The 27,191-nt window shown below is 45.6% G+C and overlaps 1 protein-coding gene and 1 long non-coding RNA gene across 2 annotated transcripts in view; one reads left to right on the top strand and one right to left on the bottom strand.

The window, feature by feature from the left end:
• HLCS (holocarboxylase synthetase) overlaps positions 1–27,191 on the top strand; it is a 206,952-nt gene that overhangs the window by 143,864 nt on the left and 35,897 nt on the right. The gene's annotated exons all lie outside the window — the stretch shown is intronic.
• Positions 19,474–25,223, bottom strand: LOC132012388 (uncharacterized). The gene is made up of 3 exons (XR_009402604.1): positions 24,835–25,223; positions 22,452–22,529; positions 19,474–21,902 (listed from the first exon to the last, which is right to left on the bottom strand). It is a non-coding gene; the product is annotated as an uncharacterized LOC132012388 (long non-coding RNA).

Raw genomic sequence — 27,191 nt, 5'->3', positions numbered from 1 at the left:
GGGGTTCGAGTTTGGGCTTATTATGTCAGATTTAACTATTAAGTTTTCTTATTTGATGGGGGAACATGAAGCTCTCATTTATTCACCTCATTAGATGTAAGTACTGCAGGTGTTTCTAAAACAGCTCGTGACCTAATATTTCTTATTGTTAGGTACTTCCAGATGATGGAGTTTGACTCCAATGCCCCAAAGCAATGAAACTCAGATTTAGGGTTTCAACATTTGCCATGACTCTTTGCTTTTTATGCCACTTAATAAGTTGTACATACATATTCTAAGGGAAATTATGAGCTGCCTTATTCATTACACATTTTTCCAACTTGTAATTGTGTTGGCATCGAATGTTGGCAACATTTGAAAGAAATTGACATATTACTTGATCATTGTAAATCTCTCAGAGCTTTTAACTGAAAATGGCATTAGAGCCATTTTCTTAAAATTTTGCTTTTTTACATTATCCCTCTTGAGGAAATATGCAGTGTTAGTAGAATTCTTTCAGGACTCATTCGAGAAGCTCAACCTTTCAAGAACGAGTCTAAGAGTCTTCTTACTATTGGCATACTGACCTGAAAAGCATAAATAAGAATGCCTTTGGACCTCAGACATGAATGAGATTATTGCAGGAAATTATGTGGTGGAAGAAATGGGAACTCGAATATTAAAACACTGGTTGTTTGGCTGTGTGTTTGCGTTGCTTAGTATCATGAAGGTTGTGTGGGGAAATGCTGGCTAGATTTATAATCTGGTAAAGAGATCTTCTTAGGGAATTTGGAAGAGACTAGAGACTAGATACAGCAAAGTTACCCATGTCATTTACATGTTTGCAGATACATAAAGCATAATATTGCCACGAAACAGGAACCCAAGACTCCTTGTATATCTCATTTCAGAGATGAAAAATTTAAGAACTTTTCATTCTCCATCTTCCCCCCCCCCCCCCCGGTTTTATGGTCTCTGGCTTACTCTTATGCAATTTCTTATTTTAAACTCACTAAATTTGATGAGTGTTATTTGTTTGTTGAGGAAATAATTTCCTTAGCCATTTAAACAAACAGTTTGAGTCAAGATAATGAGATACACATTTTAGAGTTTATGAGGACTCACATAACAATTATTTTTAAACTTATTTCAAAAATTAAAATTCTAAGACATAATTTGGTATTAGGCAGTCGTATCCTGCAAGTCACGGTCTTTCAGAGGTCAAAGGATAAACTATAGCAGGAGTGATATAAAGGATATCTGGAACTTTAAAATGTTGTTAGTTAATATACTGTGTGTGTTACAAAAATAATAAATGATGCCATAGGAGGCAGATATTTTTCCATTGGGAATCCATTATCTCCCAATTTGATCAGACTCTAAGAAGGTCAGTGGAAGGGGAATTTTACTAAGTAGATTTTAAATGCAGAGTCAATTCTATAAAACCTCAGTAGTTTTCACCTGGACCTGGCTTTTTCCTTGTCCTTTGTAGGACACCATCCTCTGGGTTCATGACACTAGAGTGTGTCTCCTGCAATTTGCTACTAAAGCAGAGTGATCGTGGTAGGATGAGAAGGAGCTGTTCAGTGTTCCTGGTGCTGGCCATTCCTAGAACAATCAAGAATCACAGAATTTCAGAGGAGGAAGGGACTTAGCAAGCTCTTCCCCATCCCTCTGGTATTACCCATTAAGGAACAAGACAGAGAGCGGCACCTGGCTGGCTCAGTTGGTGGAGCATGTGACTCTTGATCTGGAAGTTATGAGGTTGAGCCCCACATGGTGTAGAGATTACTTGAAGAAATAAAATCTTTTAAAGAACAAAAAACAAAAAACCAAGACAGGAGAGGGGCTGGCGTATGTCTCCAGTCACCTGGCCAATAGCCAGTCCACACTAGCTACTGTGAATCTCAACTCCCATCCTGGGCCCTTTCTACTATCTCATACCATCTTGTGCTTCAGATCAGACCTGACATTCACTAGCATGAGAGAGCTCAAAAAGCAGGTATTTTGAAAGTTTAGAGATTAATTATTACTCACACATTTATATATTGGTGTCATAAGTGGGAAGAGAGCTTCGTAAATTTGTTTTGTTTTGTTTTTCATAAATGTTTTTTTAAGATTTTTTTTTATTTGAGAGAGAGAGAGAGAGAGAGTTTATTTATTTGAGAGAGCTCAGAGGGAGAAGGCGAAGCAGACTTCCCACTGAGCAGAGTGCCTGACGTGGGGCTGGATCCCACGACCCCATTCATTGTTTATGTATAATACCCAGTGCTCCATGCAATATATGTCCTCCTTAATACCCATCACTGGGCTAACCCACTTCCCTCTAAAACCCTCAGTTTGAGTCCTGGAGTCCATTTTTTGTCTCCCCCCTCTAAGGTCCCCCCTTCATTTTTCCCTTCCTTCTAATGTCCTCCTTGCTATTCCTTATGTTCCACAAATAAGGGAAACCATATGATAATTGACTTTCTCTGCTTGACTTACTTCACTTAGCATAATCTCCTCCAGTCCCATCCATGTTGATGCAAAAGCTGGATATTCATCCTTTCTGATGGCTGAGTAATATTGCATTGTATATATGGACCACATCTTATTTATCCATTCATCTGCTGAAGGGCATCTTGGCTCCTTCCACAGTTTGGTGACTGTGGCCATTGCTGGTATGAACATTGGTGTGAATATGGCCCTTCTTTTGACTACATCTGTATCTTTGGGGTAAATACCCAGTAGTGTAATTGCAGGGTCATAGGGTAGCTCTATTTTTACTTTTTTGAGGAATCTCCCCACTGTTTTCCAAAGTGGCTGCACCAACTTGCATTCCCACCAACACTGTAAGAGGCTTCCCCTTTCTCCACATCCTCTCCAACACACGTTGTTTCTTGCCTTGTCAATTTTTGCCATTCTAACTCGTGTAAGGTGGTGTCTCAATATGTTGTTGTTTTTAATTTTATTGATTTATTTGACTGAGATTTATTGACAGAGAGAGAGAGACAGCGAGAGAGGAAATACAAGCAGGGAGAGTGGGAGAGGGAGAAGCAGGCTTCCCGCTGAGCCAGGAGCTTAATGTGGGCCTCCATCCCAGGACCCCGGGATCATGACCTGAGCCAAAGGCAGACACTTAACACCTGAGCCCACCAGGTGCCCCTTGGTATGGTTTTGATTTGAATTTCCCTAATGGCTAACACTTTAAATGACAGAAGGAGTTGATGGGGATCTTATAGAGAGATAGGATTAAGAGAAGTCACAAAAATAAAGTACTTTAAATCTTCAGGAGTAAATTCTTTAACCTTTGATCTCTCCTGATGCTTATAATAATAATTCTTTAGGATATTATTCTCCTTGTTGATTCCTGGAATCAACCAAAGTTCCTGGGTAGTGAATAGTCTCAGCAGCACATGAATGTCAATTTCTAGCTGATATTTGAGCCAAACATAATTTAGGGGCAGGCAGTGAGATGTTAATACTCTGAGCTGGTTTCGGGTCTGTAATTGGAGGTGACAAGACCAGGGTGAGGAACTGAGAGAAGTCAGAGTTACTGGCATGTAGGCATCAGGGGTGGGTTTATACCTCATGCATACATACATTGTTTCAGCAAATAGATTAAAAAAAAAAAAAGACTTTATTCATCTCTTTGACAGAGAGAGAGAGAGAGAGAGAGACAGCGAGAGAGGGAACACAAGCAGGGGGAGTGGGAGCGGGAGAAGCGGACTTCCCACCGAGCAGGGAGCCTGATTCGGGGCTCAATCCCAGGACCCTGGGATCATGACCTGAGCCAAAGGCAGATGCTTAATGACTGAGCCACCCAGGTGACCCAACAAATAGATTTTTTAAGTTTTTAAGTACTATATAAAATTAATGGTCATTTTTCAAATCATATTGATGTTATTAAGGATGTGTAATTTAAAGGGATCCTAGGTTAAATATTTTTGGATTTTGGAGTTCTGTCTGGCTAGCTCATAGGGCTGGGAGCCCAGCTGGAGATGAGAGAGAGAGATGAAGATTTAAGTTGACTTCTGTTGGGGTGAATGTGGAGAATGTCAGCTTTCTCTCTGTTTCCTTCCCTTCTCTTTTTCACTCCTTGGGTTTTGCTCATCGTTGGCATCCCTGAATTCCGTCCCATTGGAGTTCATTGTAATGTGTGTATTTGTTTTCCTGCTTGATTGTGAGCAATTTGAAAATGCCATATTTGGTTAATCTTTGTATTCCCTAAGACAACATAGAGTAATTGCTCAAAAAAATGTTGTATAAGTGAATGAACATTGGATTTAGTTAAGGAAACTGGCATCAGTTTTGTTCCCTCACTTTAAGACAATGTGCATTCTTTTCAAAGCCTTCTTTGACTTGGTGAGGGAAGCCCGTGATTTGTTACCAACCTCCAGGTAAAAATCCAGACAGAGTGGATATTGATGTGTGTGTGTGTGTGTATGTGTATGCATATACTATACTATGGTTTGAGGGAATACTGTTCTTAAACAGCCCATTTCAGAAGTAGAGGATGTGGCTAGGCTTGATCCTTCCATGAGTAGGGCGGGGCCATATCCCCTCTCCTTGAATTTGGGTGGGCTCTGTGACTGCCTTGACCAATAGAATGGTAGAAGTGACAACGTGCTTGTTTCTGGGCCCAGGCCTTAAGAAATGGTGGCTTCCATTTACTATCTCTTGGGACACTTGCTCTTGAGTCCAGTGATCATGCTGAGAGGAAGCCTATATAGCTCTGTGGAAAACTGAGTTCTGGCCCAGCTTCATTGAACTCCTAGCTAGCACCAACCTGCTGGCCATGAGTGTGCGCCGTCTTAGAAACAGATCCTCTGCGTCCAGTGGAGCTGTACCGGACTATCTACATCTGCCCCAAATGCAGATTTGTGAGCAAAATAAATAACGGAGCAATTTAAACCACTAATGTTTGGGATGGTTAGTTAGGGAGCACTAGATTATTGGAACTGAGACCCAGAGAAGGCATGGGTAATGGAGATTCACGAATTCATTTACTCAACACTAACCCTGCATATGTGGACCTGGAGCTGTACTGTATCCTGGAAGTGGCCGGACGCTGTCCATCAACTGGTTTCTCCTGAAGGAGATCTGATGTCTTCTTTCCGTGGCCAGGTTAGTGCTCCCCTTCTCCCCACTGCCCCTTCTATGTTTGCATTCCCGAGCACTCCATGATAGACTCCTTATCCTGCTTATTCTACTGGTTTGCAACAGCCTGTTTTCTCTTTCTGACTAGACTGTAGTTCCACAAAGGCTGGGACATAGCCTCGGGGCTTACCTCAGCATCTGGCATATTGTAGGTCAATACGTGAACATCGTGAATATGTGAATTAATAGCACTGAAACCTCACTTTTTTTTTTTTTTAATTTTTTATTTTTGATAAACATATATTTTTATCCCCAGGGGTACAGGTCTGTGAATCAACAGGTTTACACACTTCACAGCACTCACCAAATCACATACCCTCCCCAATGTCCATAATCCCACCACCTTCTCCCAAACCCCCTGCCCCCGGCAACCCTCAGTTTGTTTTGTGAGATTAAGAGTCACTTATTGAAACCTCACTTTTATCCAGTGATCCCGACCAGCCTTATTCTCAGAGGTGCTATATGTTATTTTCCCAAAGGCCTGGGTCCACAAGTTACAGACCCTGGAGGGACAGGCATTACCTACCAGCCATTCTTCTCCTCGGCTCCTTCCAGAGTGGAGACTGGCTGTGGTTGGCTGGTCACCTAGATGCCCTTTCAAGGTTGACTCCAAAACTCACTTTCATCTGGATTTCATCTCTGATTTGGAGCCAGAACCATCCAAAAGAGTCAACTGGAATTTTTTCTCCAAATTTTTATGATGGAAAAATTGAAATATACTGGAAAGTTGAAGAAGCAGTACGCTGTGTACCAGTAAGTAATACCCAACACCTAGCTTCAGCAGCTGTTTATAGTTTGTCCTTTTTTTCCTTTGTTTGCTTGTTTGTTGAGATACAGCATTTGCAGGTACATTGTAGACTTCTTTACGCATCACCCCAAAGGCTTCAACATGCATCTCTTACCAATAAAGATTTTCTGCTACATAAGCACAAGACCACTATTTCTTATATAAATGCTAGCTCAGTAGTATCTAGTTCGTATTTAAATTTCTTCAATTGCATAAAAATTGTCTTATGTTACAGTTTATTTCTAACCAGGACCCAATCACCATTTTGCATCACACTTGTTTGTTATATTTCTTTTGTTCCTTAAAAGAAAACAACAACAACAACAACAACATCTGGGTTTTGGAGAGCCCAGGGCAGTTATCTGAAAGGATCCACCACATTCTGGATTTGGCTGTTTTCCTTGTGGTGACGTTTTTGTTCCTGTGGTCCCTGGATTTCTTGTAAACTGGAAGTTAGGTCTAAAAATTTGATTTGACTCAGGTTAAATATTTTGGATAGGGAAGCTTCCTAGGCGATGCTGTGTGTTACGTTTCATGTCTCGTCATATTGTACCTTTCTCACTGATAATGAAGTTCAGCCTCTTGGCGAGGAGCTTTACTACCTGTTCTCTCCACGGTTAAGTTCTTTCTGTGAGTAATCTACAGAGCCTCGCACTGGCACACTAGGCAATATCTTGTTCTCTGGTAACCTTAGCGATCCTTGCTTGAACCAGTTCTCTAAGGTTTGCAAAAATGGAGATTCTTCTTACCTGTTTTTCCTTCTTCATTTATTAACTGATATTATTCTGTAAAGAATTGTTTTCAGAGTAGGAAGTTGGTACACTCCTTGCTCCAGGAGCAGCAAATGAATGATTTACTTCTTTTTCGTTCTGTTTTGGCTCTCTCTGTCAGCTCATGCTATAGACTTGTGAATTATTATCTTATAATCAATCACAGTTCTTATTCTTTAGGGAATTGGTCCACATTTGACCAATTTGGTTCTTTTTAGTGGCAAATGATACTCAGAAGTGGAGATCTTTAACTTCTCCTTCTGAGAATGATGCACCAAGAGCTTGCCAGACTCTTCCCTCTCACCCCGAAAATAACCAGGCAAACTGAGAATAATACAAAAAGCAGTTACCCTGAGTCACCGAACAGTGAACAGAAGCAGGCAGCTCTGTGGGACTCCCTCCTGGGAAAGGGAAGGACTAGAGCCAGCCAAAGTAAGCCCTGGCCAGGTGCTGGCAGTACAGTGAAGGGGTCAGAGAAGCATCTCCAAATTCTATGTACCTCTTCATCTGTTGAACCACGCATGCGTGGAGTAGACTAAAAGCTCCTCAGGTAATGACAGAAGATCGGGACTAAGACTAAAGCTGCTGCCCAAAGGGACAGAGTTTGCAGTTCCGGCTCAGCCAGGGTACTTGTCAACCAAAACAAAAGAAACAACACTCGGGGAGTCTGGGTGGCTCAGTCAGTCAAGCGTCTGACTCTGGGTTTGGGCTCAGGTCATGATCTGAGGGTCCTGGAATTGAGCCCTGCCTGGGGCTCTGCACTCAATGGGGAGTCTGCTTGAGCTTCTTCCTCTCCTTCTCTCTCTGCCTCTCCCCCCATCACATGCACACTCTCTCTGTCTACAATAAAATAAATAAATCTTTAAAAAAAGAAAGAAAGAAAATGGGGCACCTGGGTGGGCTCAGTTGTTAAGTATCTGCCTTTGGTCAGGTCATGAGATCAAGCCCCACATCGGGCTCTCTGCTTAGCAGGAAGCCTGCTTCTCCCTCCCCCACTCCCCCTGCTTGTGTTCCCTCTCTTGCTGTGTCTCTCTCTGTCAAATAAGTAAATAAAATCTTTTTGAAAAACTGAAGAAAGAAAACCATTCATCAAAGAAAAATAAGAAAATCCAGAATCTATGCAATTTAACATTTGTCATGTCTGGAATATGAAGCTAAAATATTCTACCATTGAAGAACCCCAAAATAGGATATCCTCTTAGGGGAAAGGAAAATCAACAGAGCCCAGCCCCAAGCTGAAGCAGGTACAGAGGAGGAGGGTGTTGCGGTGACTGTTAGAACTGTGCTCAATGAAGTAAAACAGTATAAGCTCACCATGAAGGAAAAAGGCTGTCTCAGCAGAGAAGTGGAAATGATCAATGAAGAACCAAATGGAAATTCTAGAACTGAAAATACGGTACCTGAAATAAAATAGTCACTGACGTGGACTTCACGGTTGAGTGGAAATGGCAGAGAGAAAGCAGAGATGGGGCAGCAAAAACATATTAGAATGAGTAATGGCTTGAACATTTCCAAATTTGACGAAAAGTGGAAATGTACAGATAGAAGGTGGTTGAAGAGGGTCACACTGAGTACAGACAGCGAAGCCTGTGCTGACTTTTTCACACTGTTGAAAACCAGAGGTTAAGAGCAAACCTTTAAAGCAACAAGAGAGAAACAATACGAGGGAACCATAGTCCAATTAATGGACGACTTCAGGAGCCACGGGGCCAGGGGAGAAGAGAACAACATCTTTAAAGAGCCAAAAGACAGCCATTTTCATCTCAGAATTCTGCATCTATTAAAAAATCCTTCAAGTGTGAAGGATTAGGATGATCAAAAGGTTCAGAGATGGTTGGTGGTGATGGTTGCGCAACAACATGAATTTTTTCGTGCCACTGAATTTTACCTTTAATGATGGATAGAATAGTAAATTTCATTGTATGTATTTTACCACTTTTTAAAAAAAAATTTTTAAATAATGAAGTGGGTGCCTGGGTTCAGTCAGTTAAGTGTGTCCAACTCTTGATTTCAGCTCAGGTCTTGACCTCAGGGTCGTATGTTCAATCCCCTACTTAAAAAAAAAAAAAATGAAGAGAATATCAGAACATGTTAGATAAAGAAAATGATGAGAATTCACCCCCAGCAGACCTAAATTTCAAGAAGTGCTAGAGGAATTTACTAAAGCTGGAGGGAAATGACACCAGATGGGAACTTGGGACCCTTGGGGGAAAATGAGGAATAACCAAAATGGTAAATATTTGGGGTAAATACAAAATACTATTTTTTTCCTTTGTGCTTTTCTCTCTCAATTTCTTTGTCAATCCTGTAACTACTAAAAGCAAAAATTGTAACTGTCTTGTGGGGCTTGTAACATTTACAGCTATGGTACCTATAACAACGGAGAGGGTCAGCATGAACCTCTATTGTTGAGATCTCTGTATTTTACAGGAAGTGGTACAATATTGAGTATAAGTGGGCAATGAAAAGTTATGATGTATATTATAATCCCTGGTGCAGCCACTTAAGAATGCAAAGAAATATAGCTAAAAAAACCAACATAAGAATTGAAATGGATATTCAAAGAATTTTTGTTAAAGGCAGGAAATGAGAAACAGGAACAAAATTTTTATTTATTTTGTGACCCATTAAATGAGTAAAAGGAAATCATTTTTAAAATTGGGTTATAATATGGGCGCCTGGGTGGCTCAGTGGGTTAAGCTGCTGCCTTCGGCTCAGGTCATGATCTCAGGGTCCTGGGATCAAGTCCCGCATCGGGCTCTCTGCTCAGCAGGGAGCCTGCTTCCTCCTCTCTCTCTCTGCCTGCCTCTCTGCCTACTTGTAATCTCTCTCTGTCAAATAAATAAATAAATCTTTAAAAAAAAAAATTGGGTTATAATATGATAGTAGCCATTTAAAATTGAATTTTTTGAAGAGCTAATTTTTAAGACATTTATTTTGCCCTGGTTCTTTTCTTTCCTTTTCTTTTTCTTCTTCTTCCTCTCTCTCTCTCTCTCTCTCTCTCTCTTTTTTAAAAATTAGGCTCTATGCCCAATGTAGGGCTTGAGCTTACAACACCAAGATCAAGACTTGTATGTGCTACTGAAGGAACCAGCCAGGCTCCCTGAAAAACATTTTAATATGAGTAAAATTCTCCTAATGTTGTGCTAAGTGAAAAAAAAAAGAATTCTCAGCCACTGTAATATGACTAAAACGAAGCAAAACAAAATTCACACACCCACACATTATAGAAAAGAAGGTTTAAGGAAATATACCAACATGTTTTTTGGTGGTAGAATCCTAGGTGACATAATATCCTAGTCTTACTTTGGTACATTCTCCAAATTTTCTACAATGAGCAAATGAGGGTTATCACAAGATTCATTTTTTAGCTGTTACAAGTACATAGTTACATATTAGCACTTGGCTTTTCTACATTCTCTATTTTGACACTTCACTAAAATTTCTTTTTATTTGAATAGCTTTTTACTAATTCCTTTAGATTTTCTAAGCCTATGGTTGTGTGATGGACATCTAAGAGAACCATTCAGTCATGAGATCTCTTGGTGTCTGACGCTCACCTTAACGCAACGGAGAGCCCCCAGGAGCTAATCACTATTCACACAAATTGGGGGGGTCCCAAGCAGTGGGAATTACACATCTGGGGTCCATCCCTGCTTTCTCATTTATGGCGTAGGCTCCTTGTAAGGATTAGATGTGCCGATGGGTGCAAAATCCTGACTCAGTCCTTGACCATCAGACTCTCTCGACAAATGTTAGTGGTTACTGCTGTGAGGATGTATCTCTTGCACAAACTTTTACTTCTGGAAGGGTGCAGAGCTGAGCCCTGGGAAGCAGTACTGGTGTATGGAACTGGGACCACGAAGAGTCCACTGTCAGGGCCGCCAGCTCTGGGCAGCCGTGCCCCAATATGGCGTCATGCTGGCATGTGTGTTGTGTTTTCCAAATATTTCAAATTCCATGCCTTGGGAGAAGATAGTGTCACTTATGTTGAAAGGACGTTGAATGGGAAGATGATGATGGTGGCCCACAAACACTCTGTAGAGGTTCACCGTGGAAGAATCCATCTGGGTTTATCCAAGGAACAAGGAAGGAGGAATGTCTGGTAAGCCACCTTTGCGAGGGTCCCCTTGATGTCCGCCTTCCGGTAGGCAGATCCTCTGTAAGCCCCTCCCCTTGAGTATGGGCTGGACCTACAGGCCCCCTTTTAACAAAGAGAATATGGCAAAAGGAATGGGATATCATTTCTGAGAGTCGGTTACGAAGAGGATGGTGGCTTCTGTCTCACCGGCCTTCTCTCACTCCGTCTTCTTAGAGCAGTTGCTCTGGGAGAGGTAAGCCAGACATGTGGTCAGTCACCTTGTGGCGAGGCCCACATGGCTAGAAACTGATGTTTTATTCTGTGAGAACCTGAGGCTTGCCGGCGGGTGTGGAAGTGAACCCAAGTGTGAGCCTTCTCCCAGTCAAGCTCTGAAATGACCACAGCCCAGCTGACACCTCCCTTGCCACCTCCCAGTGGGAGATACTGAGCCAGAAGCGGCCCACTGAGCACCTCTCAGGGTCCTGACCTTCCGAAACTGGGAGGAAATACATGTGTCTTCAGCTGCCGGCTTTGAAGTAAATTTGTTACACGGCAGTCGGTGACTAATACATTCTCTGAAGCAATGAGGTGTCTTCACGGACTACCCCTACCTTCTTCCATCCCTTCCATGTCGGTCCCTGGGGAACTCTGGCACATTCTCCGTGGCATCCTTTTCTTGTTAAGATTCTACAAAAGGCATCAGATGCCTTTCCTGCCCAGTCCGTCATCTTGCTGTCTTGCCTCCGGCCCAGTCACCACTTTTGTGCCGTGTCAACAAAAAACCAAATTGACTAGTGCTGTCATTTCACCTGTTGCTTTGGAGATCGCCCCTGCTCCTGGCAAAAGTCACAGGACAGTGTGACTTCAGTGTGACCTAGAGCCCAGAGCAGTGGTTCACAGCCCGCCCTCTGTCCTTTACCACATCTCCAGGAGGATGTCGCACACAGGCCACACTCAGCATTGGTTACGGTGGGCCAGTGCAGTGGGACTGCCAGTGACCACGCATGGTCCCCAGCATTCTCACTCCGGTCGCCACCCATTGACTTACTGAGATAAAAGGGAGAATTCTCTGACCTACCGAGTGGCTAGACCTCTGGGTTCTGGCCCCATCCAACCCGGTGGTTTTGGTGTGTGAACCAGAACACATCTTTCCGTCTAGTTTCTATAACGCCCGGACAATAAAGGCCATCATCTCCCTCTCCTTAAACAGAGCTGGAGGAAGAGATTTCCTCTGTAAGTGGTAGCAAATGAGTGTTTAATATTTTAAACCTGAGCGCAACGATTGTACAATTTGCAGCTGTAATAAAGGCCACCGTTGTCCCTAGACCTGTGAAGAGTCACGGAGAGAAACAGCCCATCACCCCCAATGAAAATCCCGACCAATTGAAAATTAGTTTCTCATCCATTGCCTCTTTATTCTTTCTGCTCGTACTTAATGAGTGGACATTTGGGGATGGACTTCTCAGCGCTGTCCCTGTGGCCATCAGCCTATTCACACCCTTCCTGGCTGCGTTTAGCGTCCCCAGAGCTGAGAATTAAGTCACTGTAAAAGTATACTCTGGATTTTACCAAGAGGTCACGGAGAGCCCTTCTTGCCTTGGCAGCCAGCGGCATTCTTATTACACTTCATTTATCTATTTGGGAGGACTCAGGAGGACCAGCTGGGCCCCTGTCTGCACTCATCAAGAGTTAATTTCTGAGCGAGGGGCCGTGGTCATGAACAAGTACAGAAGGTAGCCCGGTGGTCCTGCCAGACGAGAGGGGCCCTTAATTAGCAGCAGTGTTCAATCAGGCTGCTTAACCCGCCACGGAGCCGAGGTGGTCATGTTCTCCCTGCCGCCCTCCCGTACACACACAGCCCCGGGCGGGCTCGGACATCCGTGTGGCCCGGGATCAGGGAGACGGCGCTGATCTGAGCCCCTTTCGGGGCGTTACCTCCACATTGCTTTTATTTTCAACAGGGTAGTGAGGGTTCACTGTGAGGGGTTTTCTGATTTTCCCTTTGAAATTTGGTCGCATCTTTTCATCTTTGCCAAGTTCATATTTTCCAAGGTGGACATCCCACCGCGTTGCCTCTGTGTGATTCCAAACCTTGACCTGTTGTCCCGTTTCTGGCCTGGCTTTGTGTGTATGGGGCCAGCCTGTCGGGGTGGGAAGTCAGCTCCGCATCCTGTACCTGCTGGCCGCCCTTGTGTCCCCGTGTCGTGGTTCGCTCCGCGGCGAAATGGAGATGATTGTCCCCAGCTCTGGCTGGCAGAGCTGTTGAGAAGACAAAATACAGAAATGGTTGGTAAGCTGTCAAACACCGCCAACCTCAGGTGGAATGACACCGCCAGGGTTGGCTTGTGTCTCGCCGACTCCACAGGGGAACCGTGATTGCATAAAGAGCACCATGAACCACAAAGAACCCGAGATGTCTTACATTTTATCAGAGAGCCTACCTAATATTGCAACATTTAATACATAAAAAAGAAATACAGATGCCTCCTCAATTCCGGCTAAGGGACTCCCATGCCTATGGAGGACCATGGCGGACAGAGGGATCAGCGTGGGTGAGAGTCTCTTAGCTCATGGTGACCTCTTGCTTCGTCATGAGACCCGCTCACCAGGGGAAGCTGAAGCTGGGCTCGGTCAGTCTGTCAGCTCCTAGCCCAGGGCAGGGGACTTGGAGACGGTCCACTCGAGAGGCCTTGAGTGGGTCCACTGGCTTACCTCTGGCATCCTCTCCAACTCAGATAAATAACGGGATTTGCTGACCACAGGTGGCCTGAAGTTCTTTCTGGTGACACCCATAAAACAAAGGTAGAGACCTGCCCTGGGCCCGTGTCAGCAGCTCAGGGTATGACTGGGGGCTTGGCTGTGTGGCCGTCATAGTATCACTGGGGAGCATGCACTGAGCCTGGGGGACTGGCCTAGAACCAGCGGGCCTCTGGGAAGGCCAGTTTGTACCTCAGCCATGGGAGGAATCCAACGCAGAACGGGAAGGGGTTGGTAGGACACATTGATTTTTGGGTGGAAACGCTTAGCACATTAAAGGTGACTATAAATTTTAAGCTTCGTTCTTTGCTTACCTGGCAGATCAGAGAGCTATGTCTTGGTGTAATGAAGCATTCTATTGGTATAGCAAAAAGGAAACTGCCCTCCTGCAGGAATTTGGTCTCCCTAGAAGCTCATGGTCTGGTGCGGGGCTCGCCTGGGAACGGATGTGTATATACTTGTGCGTGCAGGCGTTTTTCCTGATGGGGAAGTTGGGACCAAATTGCCCATTACATGGCCTGGTTCTACCTGATGGTTTCCTGAAAGGGATGTTGGATAGTCATCCGCTGGATAGCAAAGCCTGTTTGCAGGCTTTCTCTTTTTTTTTTTTTTTTTTTTTTTTACTCACAGCTTTTTGTTTTTTCTATTTTTGCCTTGGAACCATGGAAATGATTCTCGTCGAATTATTTTGATGGAGGGGAAAAAAAAAAAGAATTGAAATTGAGAAGTAAATCAGTCACCAGGTAGATCTAGCAGCCAAAACCCGTCAGAGCCAAAGGCTGCCGCCACATCCGGAACGTTGTTCCGGGCCTTGTGGGCATAAACTGGAACCTTGGCAAGAAAGTTTGGGACACCGGGTCGTCCTCCACCAGGGTTTCTGGAACCCAGATTTGATACTGCACATGCCTTCTTGTTTTGAAAGGAGAAAATCATTCCTTTAAATGTGAGGTAAATCTGTTTCATCCTGAACGTGGAAATATTGATGCTGGACAGAGAACACGGGGAAGGAAGCCATGGAAGGTACATCGGCCCCGCTCCTGGCCAACCGGTACAGACCTCGTTCTCTAAGCTCGTGCTTTGAACCGCTTCCCACCAGGAAGGCCATCTTGTCCATGGAGGACCGGCCACTCCTCTGACGGGCTCGGATCCCCTCGCTGTGTGTTCTGTCCGGTCTCCAAGCACTCGTCATCTCCTTGTCACCATGACAATGAGTGTGACTCTTGAGACTCACTTTTCGTTGAAGATGTAGGGCTGGGGATCTGATTGCAGTTGCACAGAGTTCCTCTTTCCCATCATTAATTTTCTTTTTCTTTTTCTTTTTTTTTAAGATTTTATTTATTTGAGAAAGAGCACAAGCACCAGCAGGGGGAGGGGCAGAGGGAGAGGGAGAAGCAGGCTCCCCACTGAGCTGGGAGCCCAGCAACGGAGGGCTTGATCCCAGGACCCTGGGATCATGATCTACACCAAAGGCAAACGCTTAACCAATGGAGCCCCCCAGGGACCCCTCGCATCATTAACTTCCATTTGAATCTTACTGTTCTGTATTTGCACCTTATTCCCAAATAAGAACCAGAGGTCGCATTTTGGGGTAGTTGCCATAGTAATTCTTTTTTCATTTTTGAAACACTGCATGCAGCGTTTGGCGCACCACTTCTTACTCACAGGAGGCAGCCTGCACCGTTCTGTTGGCACCCCCTGCCCCGCATGACTTGTTTCGTGGGATACATCACACCGAGCCCCAGTTCTCTTGTGAGTCTGTTCTATCTCAGAAACTCCATCAGTCCAGCCTTCTCGGTGTTCGGTACAGGGCCACGAGCAGTGGCGAGGGCTCAGGATCTGGATCCAGGGGTGGGGATGTATGTCTTCGCCATGTCACTCATCTGCTTGGACACTAAATGACTTCTCCAGGCCTTCGTTTCTTCTTCTTTAAAGTGGCAGTGACCACAGTAGCCTTGTAGCTTTTTCTAACGATAAGGAAATAAGACATAACTTATTTGCCGGACCAGCATTTGTGAAATACAAGGCAGATGTGGCGGGGACTCTATGATGTGGTTCCCGAATCTGCTTCACGTTCCTTCCTCCTGGGCACACAGCCAGGCTCTTGGGGGCTGGTGTCGCACGGATGGACGGCAGGCAGGATGGACCCAAGTATGCATCTTCCAGACCTGGGCCATTAGAGTCTCCTGTGTCGTGCGGGAAAACGGCAGAGTTACCAGCTGGAAGAGGCCTGTCCCTGAGTCACCTCTTGGAGGAGAGCTGTCTAACAGCTGGTCTTGGGACACTGCCCTTGGGGCTGTTTGACCCAATGTTAGCCTACCCTGAATAATCACAGTTTTGGAAAAGAGTATTATTTGCCACTGTTAGCATAGAAAGTACTTGGTTTTTTGTTTTTGTTTTTTAGAGGAAGAGAGAGCAGGGTTGGGGGAAGGGGCAGAGGGAGAGGGAGAGAGAGAATCTCAAGCAAGCTCCACATCCAGTGCGGAGCCCAATACAGGGCTCCATCTCGTGACCCCGAGATCATGACCTGAGCCGAAACCAAGAGTCAGGCGTTTAACCAACAGAGTCACCCAGGCGCTCTGAGTACTTGTGTTTTTACATACATCATAAACATAATGTACTGTCATTTAAGTCTTATATATAAGACTGTTGCCAGAGTACACATGGAAATCAACCTGTTTGCAGTTTTTATAAATAAAACATAATTGCTCACGGTGAACTGGATCTATCCTTTAGGATTGACTAAATTTCTGTACGTAGCTTGACCAAAAAGAGAAGATAGACTCCCTGAAAGGGGAGTTCCTTCCGGAAACAGTCGTAATCATAAAAGGAGATTAACAGCCGCTGACGAAGCCCTTCCCGTGATGCGTCAGACATACAGTCTGTGAGACGACAGGAGTTCACAGGAAGTAAGACTTGTGCTTTTTCTCTCAACATGGTTTCATACCTGTTAACACTGGGTTATCAGACAAAAGCGTATGTATTCCTTTTCTAGGTTGTCACGCTCCCTTCCCCTGTGTTATAATAGTATGTGGTCCACGTGAATTAGGCCGAGGCGCTAATCATGTATAAGAACCTGAGTTCTAAAATGTCCCAGCTCCCATGGAGACAGGTACTGCTGTGACCATTCGGCCCCAGTGGCCACACGTGCTTTCTAATGAACTGACCTCAGGTTTGAATTGTGCCTCTTTATTTCAACACTGCTCCCCGCCCCCAAAACTAAGTGGACCGAATTCACGACCCAGGGTACAGGCTTGCAGCTAACCCTAAGCTTCCGAGTGGGTTCTGTAACCAGTGGGCTTGCGTCCTGAAGTCATGTGAGTTAGGTTGTGTTAAGATGACGAATGATGGGAATGGAATTCGCAGATAGGATCTGAGGTTTGAGGTAAAGGAAATGCTGGAAGGACAGCTGGTGGCTGACATGTAGGCTGGGGAGTCCCCACACATGCAGACCTGCCCCGGGAATCCCGGTACCGCCCAGCCTGTTTCCTCACCAGTAAAACGCAGTTAACGATAGTACGACCTGTCTAGCTAAGACGATTGAGTCATGTCGTGTGAAATACTGAGACATGGACCCACAGGGATGGGGTGCTCAGCTGTTCTTGTCATCGTCACTGCTACAGTGACATCTGTTCATATCTGTAATCTGTAATGTCGATGGTCACTTTACTGGGGAGGCCGATTGCAGATTCTCTGTGTCTTAGCTTGTGATACAAATTGTTTTCACGTACGTCTACTTGCTCCCCGAGTATTTATGGAGTGCCTGCTGTGTGCTGAGCACCGTGCCTGCGGCTGTGATATCTGTTTTCAGTAGGAGATGCTCTGCGGGGCTGACCTCCGCACACCAGCCTGGAGCCCGGCTGGTACATCAGCCCCTCGCCCCCCCCGCGCCCCTCTGAGGATGCGGTGATGGGGTCAGGTGGGCCTCAGAGCTTGTGGGCTCTTTCAGGCTGGGGGTGAACGGTCCAGAAATGGTTTGCATGTGTGCTCTGCCACTGATACTAAGCACAGTTAGCAAATGTGGAAATGAATTTTGTGACTCTCAGACACCCTTCCGTAGAATGAAAGATGGCTGGGTTTTGCGTACATGTTTCTGTTGTTAGTTGTTCATGCACAACCCTGTGATTTTGGTTTGTTACTGAATTGCCCCCCTCCCCAATTGGAGAAGTGAGCTTGTGGGGACTGGAGTGACTCCCTAAGCCTCCAGGCTACATCTGGGACTCAATTTTCTCCGTGCAAATCTAGCGGATCCAAATTAGGTAGTGCATCAGGCATTAGGTAGTGCATATCAGCAGGCATCAGGCCCTGCTGACATTGCTAGGGATTGCTAGGGATAGGATCCTCCCTGCTTCCGGATCAGAGAGGTCGTGCACTTTCTTAGTGTGGGCAGCTCAGAGTGTGATAAAAAGGGCGTGTCTGGGGACATCCTTGCCTTGGGGATTGTCCCCTGCCTTACATATCCTCTCAGGGGCGTCTTGATGGTTCAGTCAGTTAAGCAATTGCTTTTGGCTCAGGTCATGATCCTGGAGTCGCAGGATCGAGTCCCACGTCAGGCCTCCCCCCCCCACACCTCTATCTCTCAAATAAATAAATGAAATGTTTAAAAATAAAATAAGTATCCTCTCAGAACTGATGACTTCCAAATTTACACCTCCAATCTCTCCCCTGGTCTTCAGATACTCACATTTATTCACTGATTGGATAGGTAAATAAACTATAATTACATGTGGAGATCTAATTTTTATGTATCTAAGTGACAGCTTAAAATCAACTTGCCCCAGTATTCCAGATATGTGTGTGTGTGTGTGTGTGTAGCGGCAGAAGGGTCGAGGTATAGGTTAACAGAAGAGGAGAAGTCCCAGAAACACACGTACATTTACGTGGCCAAGTGATTTTTGGTAAAGATGCTAATGTCATTCAGTGGGGGAAACGCAGTCCAACAACTGGGTGTCTGTGTGGAAAAAAGAAAATGAATCTCAACCTTTACCTGGTACCATATGAAAAAAATGAACTCAAATCAGATCATAGCCTAAATATGAGAACTAAACTATTAAACTTCTAGAAGAAAATGTTAGTGAAAATCTTTGTGACATTGGAGTAGGGAACAATTTCTTAAACAAGACACAAAGAGTATGAATTATAAAAGAAAAATGATTTTTTTTAAAGATTTTTTTTTTAAATTTTTTAAAGATTTTATTTATTTATTTGACAGACATGGATCACAAGTAGGCAGAGGCAGGCAGAAAGAGGAGGAAGCAGGCTCCCCGCAGAGCAGAGAGCCTGACGTGGGGCTTAATCCCAGGACCCTGAGATCATGACCTGAGCCGAAGGCAGAGGCTTTAAGCCACTGAGCCACCCAGGTGCCCCGAAAAGAATGATTTTTTATTTAACTTAAAAAAAAAAATGTTTATTTAAATTCAATTAATTAACATAGAGTGTATTATTAGTTTCAGAGGTAGAAATCAGTTGCCTAGAACACCCAGAGCTCATTCCATCACGTGCCCTCTGTACTGCCCATCCCCCAGTTACCCATCCCCCACCCCCTCTCCTCCAGCAACCCTCAGCTTCTTTTCTAGAGTTAAGGATCTCTTGTGGTTTTTCCCCCTCTCTGATTTTGTCCTATTTTTTTTCTGCCCTTCCCCTGTGTTCATCTGTTTTGTTTCTTAAATTCCACATTGAGTGAAATCACATGGTATTTGTCTTTCTCTGACGGGCTTATTTTGCTTAGCCTAATACCCTCCAGTTCCAACCACGTTGTTGCAAATGGCAAGATTTCATTCTTTTTGATGACTGAGTAATATCCCATCGTATATACACTTCTAAAACCTTTTCTAAAAAAGACAGAGTTACGAAAACAAAAAGGCAAGCCACAGACCGGGAGAAAATATTTGCAAAACACATACCTGGCGAAGAGGTTGCAGCGAGAATACATAAAAAGCCTTCCAGCTCAGTGTTAGGAAGACAACCCCATTTAAAAAAAAAAAAAAAAAAAAAAAGAAGGCAAGAGAATTGATCAAACACTTCAAAGAAAAGATGAATGCCAGGAAGTATGTGAGAAGATTCTCCGTATTACAAGTCCTCAGGGAAATGCAATGGGATACCATTGCATCCATTTGTAGGGCCGACTTGGCAGCTGGTAGTACCGTGTGTTGACAAGGATGCCGAGGAACTAGAACTCCTGTGTATTGCCGGTGGGAATGCAGAATGATGCCGCCGCTTCTGAAAGCAGGCTGGTCGTATCTTACGAAATTAAATACACGCTCACCATGTGACCTAGCAGTGCGGCTCCTAGGGGTTGACCCAAGATGAAAACATGTGTCCACGCAAAGACCCGGATGCAGATGTTCGTAGTCCTTTTATTCCTAATCTCCAACAAACGGCTGGGCTGCTCCCCAGCAGTATCAAGGGGCAGAAGCTGCGCACCCACAGGAGCACGGGTGCGTCTCAGAAGCGTTACGCTGCGTGAAAATCCACTGCTCTCACCTGCCGGGAGCCCTACCTGATGGCGCCCCACCCCCACCCGGCAGACCTAATGCACCGGCACCCATGCACACACACGTGGGGGTTGGGCCTCGGACAGGGCAAGCGCACCCTCCCCGCCTCAGCTCCTTCGGGCTTCTCCTTGCCCTGCCTGGACCATTCCTCTCCCAGATGCGGTTCCTGCTCTCACTCCTTCAGGACTCTGCTTGCAGGTCAGCTCCTGAGACAGGCCTTCCTGAACCGTCTTTGCAGAATGTCCAACGTTCTGCAAACACTGCCCCTTCTGTCACCCCCCAACCCAACATAGAATGTATTTATTTGCATATTTATTTATTTGTATATTACTGCATACCTGCCTGATTTGATATAGAATATGTTTATTCACATATTTGTTTCATATCTGCCTCTTCCTGCGAGAAGGTAAACCTGCTTTGTCTGTCGCTACATTTCTTGCTCTCTGGAATACTGTTACGTAGTAGGTGCGCAGTAGATCATTGTCGGGTAACTTATGCCAGGGCACAAAAATAGGAAAACAGGAGGCAGGCTAGGATGAGACCTCTGGAATCCTGAGCTCCGTCCAGATATATACGGCTGGAGCGCCTGGGTGGCTCAGTGGGTTAAAGCCTCTGCCTTTGGCTGGGGTCATGATCCTAGGGTCCTGGGATTGAGCCCCACATCAGGCTCTCTCCTCCGCAGGGAGCCTGCTTCCTCCTCTCTTTCTCTGCCTGCCTCTCTGCCTACTTGTGATCTCTGTCTGTCAAATAAACAAGTAAAATCTTCAAAAAAAAAAAAAAAAAGATATATATGGCTGCATTCTGTGTTGGCGGCTTTTCCCTAGCCTTCTCATTCATCCGTGTGCTGAATGGTCTCGGACTCTGTGGAGCTTTGAGAAACCGAACTAATGAAATACACACCGGAAACGAGTGCCGGCACATTTAATCCCCCATTTAATCTGTTCATAAGGGAAATTCTCGACATTTTTGCAAAGGTATTAAAAGAGCGCTTTTTACGTAGGAAACTTCTCACCAATGCATGCTAGGCTGATTGTAAGTCTTCCTCTGCACACCTGTCCCCCCCACAACTATAAAAACAAAAATGTATGGCAAAACGAGGAGAAAATGAATGTAATAATGTTTATGAAATGTTGGACTTAAATGCTACTGAAACTGTGGGCATAGAACCAATACTGTTTTCTGACTTCGCTCTGTTCTGTTGCTAAAGATGTGTCTGTTTTAAAGCCGAATTGGAAGGTTTTAGACATAGCACAAAATACTGCCTTTGGATGGCATTTCCATGAATCATATAGGGACAGTATTTAGAGAGACTGTGATCAGAAGTCACTTTTACATAATAAATTTGCTAATTTAGGTCCAATGATATTTTCTGTAGATGCGTCATTACTTTTCCTCATTCCTGAATTCTTCCTTCTGGAAGTAACCACTCATTAGCATGGACCCACGCATGTCCTCTGGAGAAAACCGTGAATAGTTTTTCTTCCCTGCTTGGGAATGGCCCTGGTCAGGCTGGTGGGTTCCTCGGGAAGCCTGAAGATCTAGATATACTGGTGCTTGGGATTCTTTGCCGGTTTGGGAGCCTGCTGGCTTTTGGTTTTCCTGTGTCGCAGATGATCTGAGTTCTAGTCCCGTGCCATTCCCACAGGCCCGCCGATGCATCTAATACGAATTGCTGTACCGTTTTAGTTAACAGAAACATGCTTTGGGGAATCAGAACATCTGGTGATTTAGGAAATCAGTCATCTGACTAATAGGTCACTTGGAGAATTGACCCAGACCCACTGACATGTATCACTTCTGTTTTCTGCATCCACTGGATAGTCTTGTGATTTTCCCGTTCTGCCCTCGTGATGTGTTCCACTGATCGGTTTTTCTGATGTTAAACCATCCTTGCATTTCTAGGATCAACATGACTTGATTATAATAATGCATTATACATAAGACGTGTAGTTGAACTCGATTAGCTAGCATTTCATTTAGGATTTTCTCTTCTCTGTTTATAAGAGAAGAGGGTGTTATTTTGTTTTCTTACTTACCTAACTCAGGATTGAGATTAATTGTACTAAAACCATGAAATAAGTCAGGCAACTTCTGCTTTTTTTCTCATTTGTGCAGCATAATGGAATGTTTTCCAAGTTACAAATCACCACTGTTTAGCACCCCCGTTGTGTCTGGTTTACTTAAGCCACCAAAATATTTTTTTAAAATTTTATCCTTAATTAACCTTTCAAATTAAAAAGATACTTTTCTAGTTTCACTGTTTTTCTTTTTTCCAGTGAGTGACCTAAATTAACTGTCCAGTTAATTTTCAATGAATATTTATTCACTCCTTCATTGGACATTCATTACGATTTACGGGCATTTGCTCTGCACGGGGCACCGGGGGAGAAATCAATGACAAGAGTCCCAATCTCCTTGTTTCTGGAAGGGAGGCAGAGCTCACTTACCTAAGGCAGCATGTCTCATTCTATGAACGGGGGGTGCAGGAGAGGGTGTTGGATCGCCAGGGTCCTTCAGATATTTGCCTGTCACCAAATAGTAATTTTTGCATGTTTGTTGAGCTGCAGAGGATTCACGGCCGCAAATTTTCTGGTTTCAGTTAGAAATGTACATAGTTATTCATACACCCTATATTTACAGAGCACCTACTATATGCAGGCAGTGTGTGTGGCACAGAAACTGAAGTCATCTCAGCAGTTTGCGTCAGAGGTCATTGTTATTTTGGAAGATGCATATGGTCATCATTTACTCCCGATTCTGAATGTATTTAAAAAGTAGGCGGGAGCAACGCAGGAGCAGACCCCTGTGACCCTCCGGCCCTGCTCTGCGCGTCTCAGAGCGGGGGTGGGGTACGTTCCCGCCTTTCCTCAGCGTTGACAGCTCAGGTGTGTCGACCTGATATGGTCACCACGCTTTGTGTTTCTGAGAAAGGAATCAGGGCTGTGGGTTCTGAATTCTCAGCCTGGAGCCTTTGCCAGAGAGCAAAGTCAAAGTCAAGGACGTGCGATTGGACGTCCTGCCTCTGCAGTCCAACTCCTCACCTAGCTTTCCTTACTGGGTCCCCTGGCTCTGTGTACCGTCTCCACAGTAATGGCTCCCAAATGAAGAACCTGGTCCAGATTTCTCCCTTCAAGTCCACACGGCCTTTTAGATCTACCGGATGGTCCAGTAGGACGTCTCATACTTGCCGCTTCCGAACCCAGTGCCCAAGCCACCCTCCACCTGCCCGGTGCCTGGCTTCCTCCTTGCCGTGAACCGCACGTCCGCGTTCTCCCAGCTGTGCAGGCCAGAAACCTTGGACTCATCCTTGACTCTTTCCTTCCTTTCTATCTTCCTTTCTTTCCCTCCTTCTCTCTCTCTCTCTTTCAGGAACTCAATCTAGAAAGATCTAGAATGCAGCTGCCCCTCCAGCTTCTGGCATTCCCAGGCCAGCGCATGCAGCCTTGCCTCTCACCGGCATGGTTGTAGGGCTTCCTGGTCGATCCCCTGTGACCACGGACACCACCGCTGCACACCCCCCGCCCAGGTGTTTTTCATACAGGAGCCAGGTGAATCTTTTTCAAAAAGATTATATCATCCCTCTGCTTAGAATGGCTCAACATTGCTTCTTATTTCATTCAGTATAAAATCCAGAATCCAGATCTTCAAAGCCCTCAACCTGCCCCGCCCCACCCCCAACCCACATTCCGGTAGCCGGCCCTGTCCCCTCCACACATTCACGATGTACAAGGCCACTTGTTTTTCCCCATACCCACCGGGGCCTTTGGCCTTGCTGTTTCCACTGCCTGGAACATTCCTCTTGCTGATACCTTCATGGCATGCTCTCTGGCTTCCTGGCGCTCTTTGAACAAATGTCTTACCCACGGGGCCCTGCCGGACCATTCCGCACACAGTTGACAGACACCGCCTCCCTTGACCCTCTCTACGCTTTTACTCTGCTTGATTTTGTTTTCATTGTATTGTCACCTTATGAATTCACCCACTCCGTTGGTAATTCTACTCCGTAAATCTGGTGTGTATTTGTTTTAATATAAAAACAATATTTTAACCTATCCCCTCGCCCAGGCTTTTTGCCACAGGGAGTCACACTGCCGCACGGCTGAGTATGCGCCCTGTTACCCTGTGTCTCCATGAGTCTCCGGGGACACAAGCCTCTGCGTGGCCTTCAAGGTCTCCGGAGAAGCAGGGGCCTAGAGAAAGGAGCTTGTCCCTAAGGAAACGTCCAGAAGCAAACAGAACATTAACATTAGAAAGGGTAATTAAAGGTCTCAACGACTTTAACTTTTTACTTGTCCCTAAAGAGTCAAGGTTTCTCTTGTAGAAACCAGCTGAGCCTGTGAACAGGTCATCTCAACGGAGATGAAGTATGTTAGGAGCTCAGGTCCGACTGTGAACATGTCTGTGCGATCGGGAGGCAAGGGCAAAGCTCGGGAATGAGGCAACGGGAACCGAGAGGCATTGCCACGCATTTCCCTCCATGCCCAGTGTGGTTAAGCGGACGGATGTTTTGGAGAGCGCAGATGCGGCTCCCACCAAGGATGTGTTTTAGCGTGTGCATGCGCCAGGAAAGGAACGTGAAGTGAAAGCAAACCAGTAGCGTGACTGTCACAGTTAAGATGGAGATAGCCCTTGGGTCTCAGTCCCTCTGAAAGGGCCGGGATCTGGCACCACAAGCCTTCTTTCCCTATTGCCTCGCCCACTGGCCTCTGGCTGTGCCGCCGTTCCAGGCGGACCACCCGTCCCAGCAGCTCTGTGATGAGACGTTCACTGGCTGTTGGTTTCCTCATTTGGAAACAGTTACTTGTCGTGGGTACCAGGCATGCCTCTTACCAGCTGCGGTCCGGGATCAATCCCTCGCGTAATCTCATACACAAACGGGGTCGCAAGGTCCCCACCTTGCAGCACTGTCCCAAGGGTTCAGCAGGATCGCAGTGCAGCAGTTCCCTTGGGCGCTGATGTCAGAAAAATCAGCGGATGCTGCTTCTCCTCCTCCTTGGTCTGAGTCACGGGAAAGTGCCGTTCACGCAGGTCTAAAGCGGCCGATTGTCAGTTCTCCCTGAGGCTCTGCTCCAACATGTCTACAGGGGACAGTGTGTAGGCAGATGGCCACTGTCCCTCCTCACACGGATGCCAAAGTGAGCTCTTTCTCCTGCTACGTGACTGTGTGACCGAAGAAAAGGCTGCCTGTCCCCAGGGATGAGTGCTGGGAGCCTGCTGAGCGGCCGCCAGGTGATTTAACTGGGGTCCTCCTGTAGGTTTCACTATTGGCACCTGGTTAATGGGATGGGGATTTAGGGGCGCAGTACTGACATTGTCTTTTCCTGCTCCGTGCGGCACAGTCTGGAGGCCCTGACAGCTGGTGGGGCCCCCCGGCTGGGTTTTAAGGGGTTCACGCTCCTGTTTCTATACCTTCGAGAACACTGGTTTGATTCTGCTGCTTTTCCTTTGGGTTTCAGTGTGAAACCTGTTCCCACCATCCCAAATGGCCGTTTCTTTTTAAGTGGTGGGATGAGGCCCCGTTCTAACCTGGTTTTTCTTCCTGTTCTTTGCTTTTTTTTTTTTTTTTTTTTTTTTTTCCCCTCTTTACTTTTGTAAAGAGTGTTGTAGGGTAGGGGTGGGGGGTTGTGTACATGACTTCTGAGGCCATGGAAACATGATCCTTGTGCCCTTGTGTGTCTGACAGGACCTTTGAAGCAGCCACATCCCCATGGCCCTGTGCTCCCCAAAGTATGTGTTCCCCCACTTACGTGGCCCTGCCCCCCGACGTGGATGTGGCTCGAGGGCCCGCCTTCTAGAGCGATGGTGGCAGCCCCAGCCTGCCCTTGGGCACTTCGCTTCCCTTGGGCATTGTCTCCATCACTCCCTCTTTCTCCCACATGGTACAAACCCACCTAGAGTAGATTACATTTAATGGGGTGAGAAAAACCCACACCGTAAGAGAAAAGTTGCAGGTGAGGTCAAGCCGCTTCCTCCCGGGAGGGAGAACGATTTTCTCTTCTCTGGCTCCCACACCAGAAATTCATACAAAAGAGCTCTTTTTATGTTTGATGTATTGCTTTTAAAAAACAAGTCCTTCGTGTTTTTTTCATTTTTGGTTCATACCTCTTGGCCGACCCAGCAGGAATTTGGCAGCGGCAGAGCTGCTTCTCGCAAATGCTGGAAACTGCCTCACAGAGAGTCAGCGGCTGCTGGGAAGCCTGGATGCGGGGCCGGGGCCGGGGCCTGGGGGCGCGGGGCGCCTCCTTCCAGTCTGCACACATTAAAGGCCTTACTGGTTGTCGACAGTGATCGCACACATGGGGGCTCCTTACACCATTCTTTTTGCTTGCTGATGGTTTGAAATTTTTTATAATGGAGAGTGTTTTGGACGGTCACCCAAGGCCCACGAGATGTGTGCAGATTTTGTTGTGGACACCTTCATTGCTGTTTTCTCCCCCGTGCAAAATCTTTCCTATAATGATTCGTGTTCAGAAGATCTAAATAAGGCGTATTTATTTAACCCACTGTAAGTATAAGCAAGCCCGGACCTCACTAAGGCACACCTTAATTTGTTGTTTTATTTTATTCTGCATACAAAGCAAGTTGCCCAACACCCAAATTCTCAGCTCTAAGAAGAACCAGAAGCCATATCTGTGCCGAATCCGCACAGATAGGCAATGATGGTAAACAGAACGACTGAAGAAAATTCTGCCGGCTTCATGGTTTTTCTAAGTGGAGAGAACACCAAAATTCTGCCATCTGCTTCTGGAAACTCAAGCGTGGCACAGGCCAAGCGAAATGACGCCAGAACAGTAATACAGCATAGCCCGACCCGCCTCCCAGGACAGACAGGCCCCCTTACTGTCTGAGTCTTGACCGTCAGATTGGAGCATTCCTCCTGCCTTCTGGATCTTTCTCTGCAGACGAGCAGAAGCCTAAGACTCGGAGAAAGACAGCCAGATACACGATATCTCTCTGTGATTATTTTGATGCCTTTACTCTGGAATATAGGAGCCGAGATAAGACTTCCTCACAGTACTTCATGATTCACTGAACACGCTTGTCACCCACTAAATTAGCCCAAAAAAACCAAACCAAGACAAAAAAAAAAAACAACAAAAACAAATGACCAAAAACCATGGGTTTTTAAATTTTTTATTAGTTTTTGTTAATTTTTTAGTGATCCTATTCAAGATAGGCAAGGATAC

This window comes from Mustela nigripes, chromosome 2 (genome assembly GCF_022355385.1).
Source record: "Mustela nigripes isolate SB6536 chromosome 2, MUSNIG.SB6536, whole genome shotgun sequence".
Lineage (NCBI taxonomy): Eukaryota > Metazoa > Chordata > Mammalia > Carnivora > Mustelidae > Mustela > Mustela nigripes.
The sequence above is the reverse complement of the archived record's forward strand: the minus strand, read 5'-3'. Positions and strand labels throughout refer to the sequence as shown.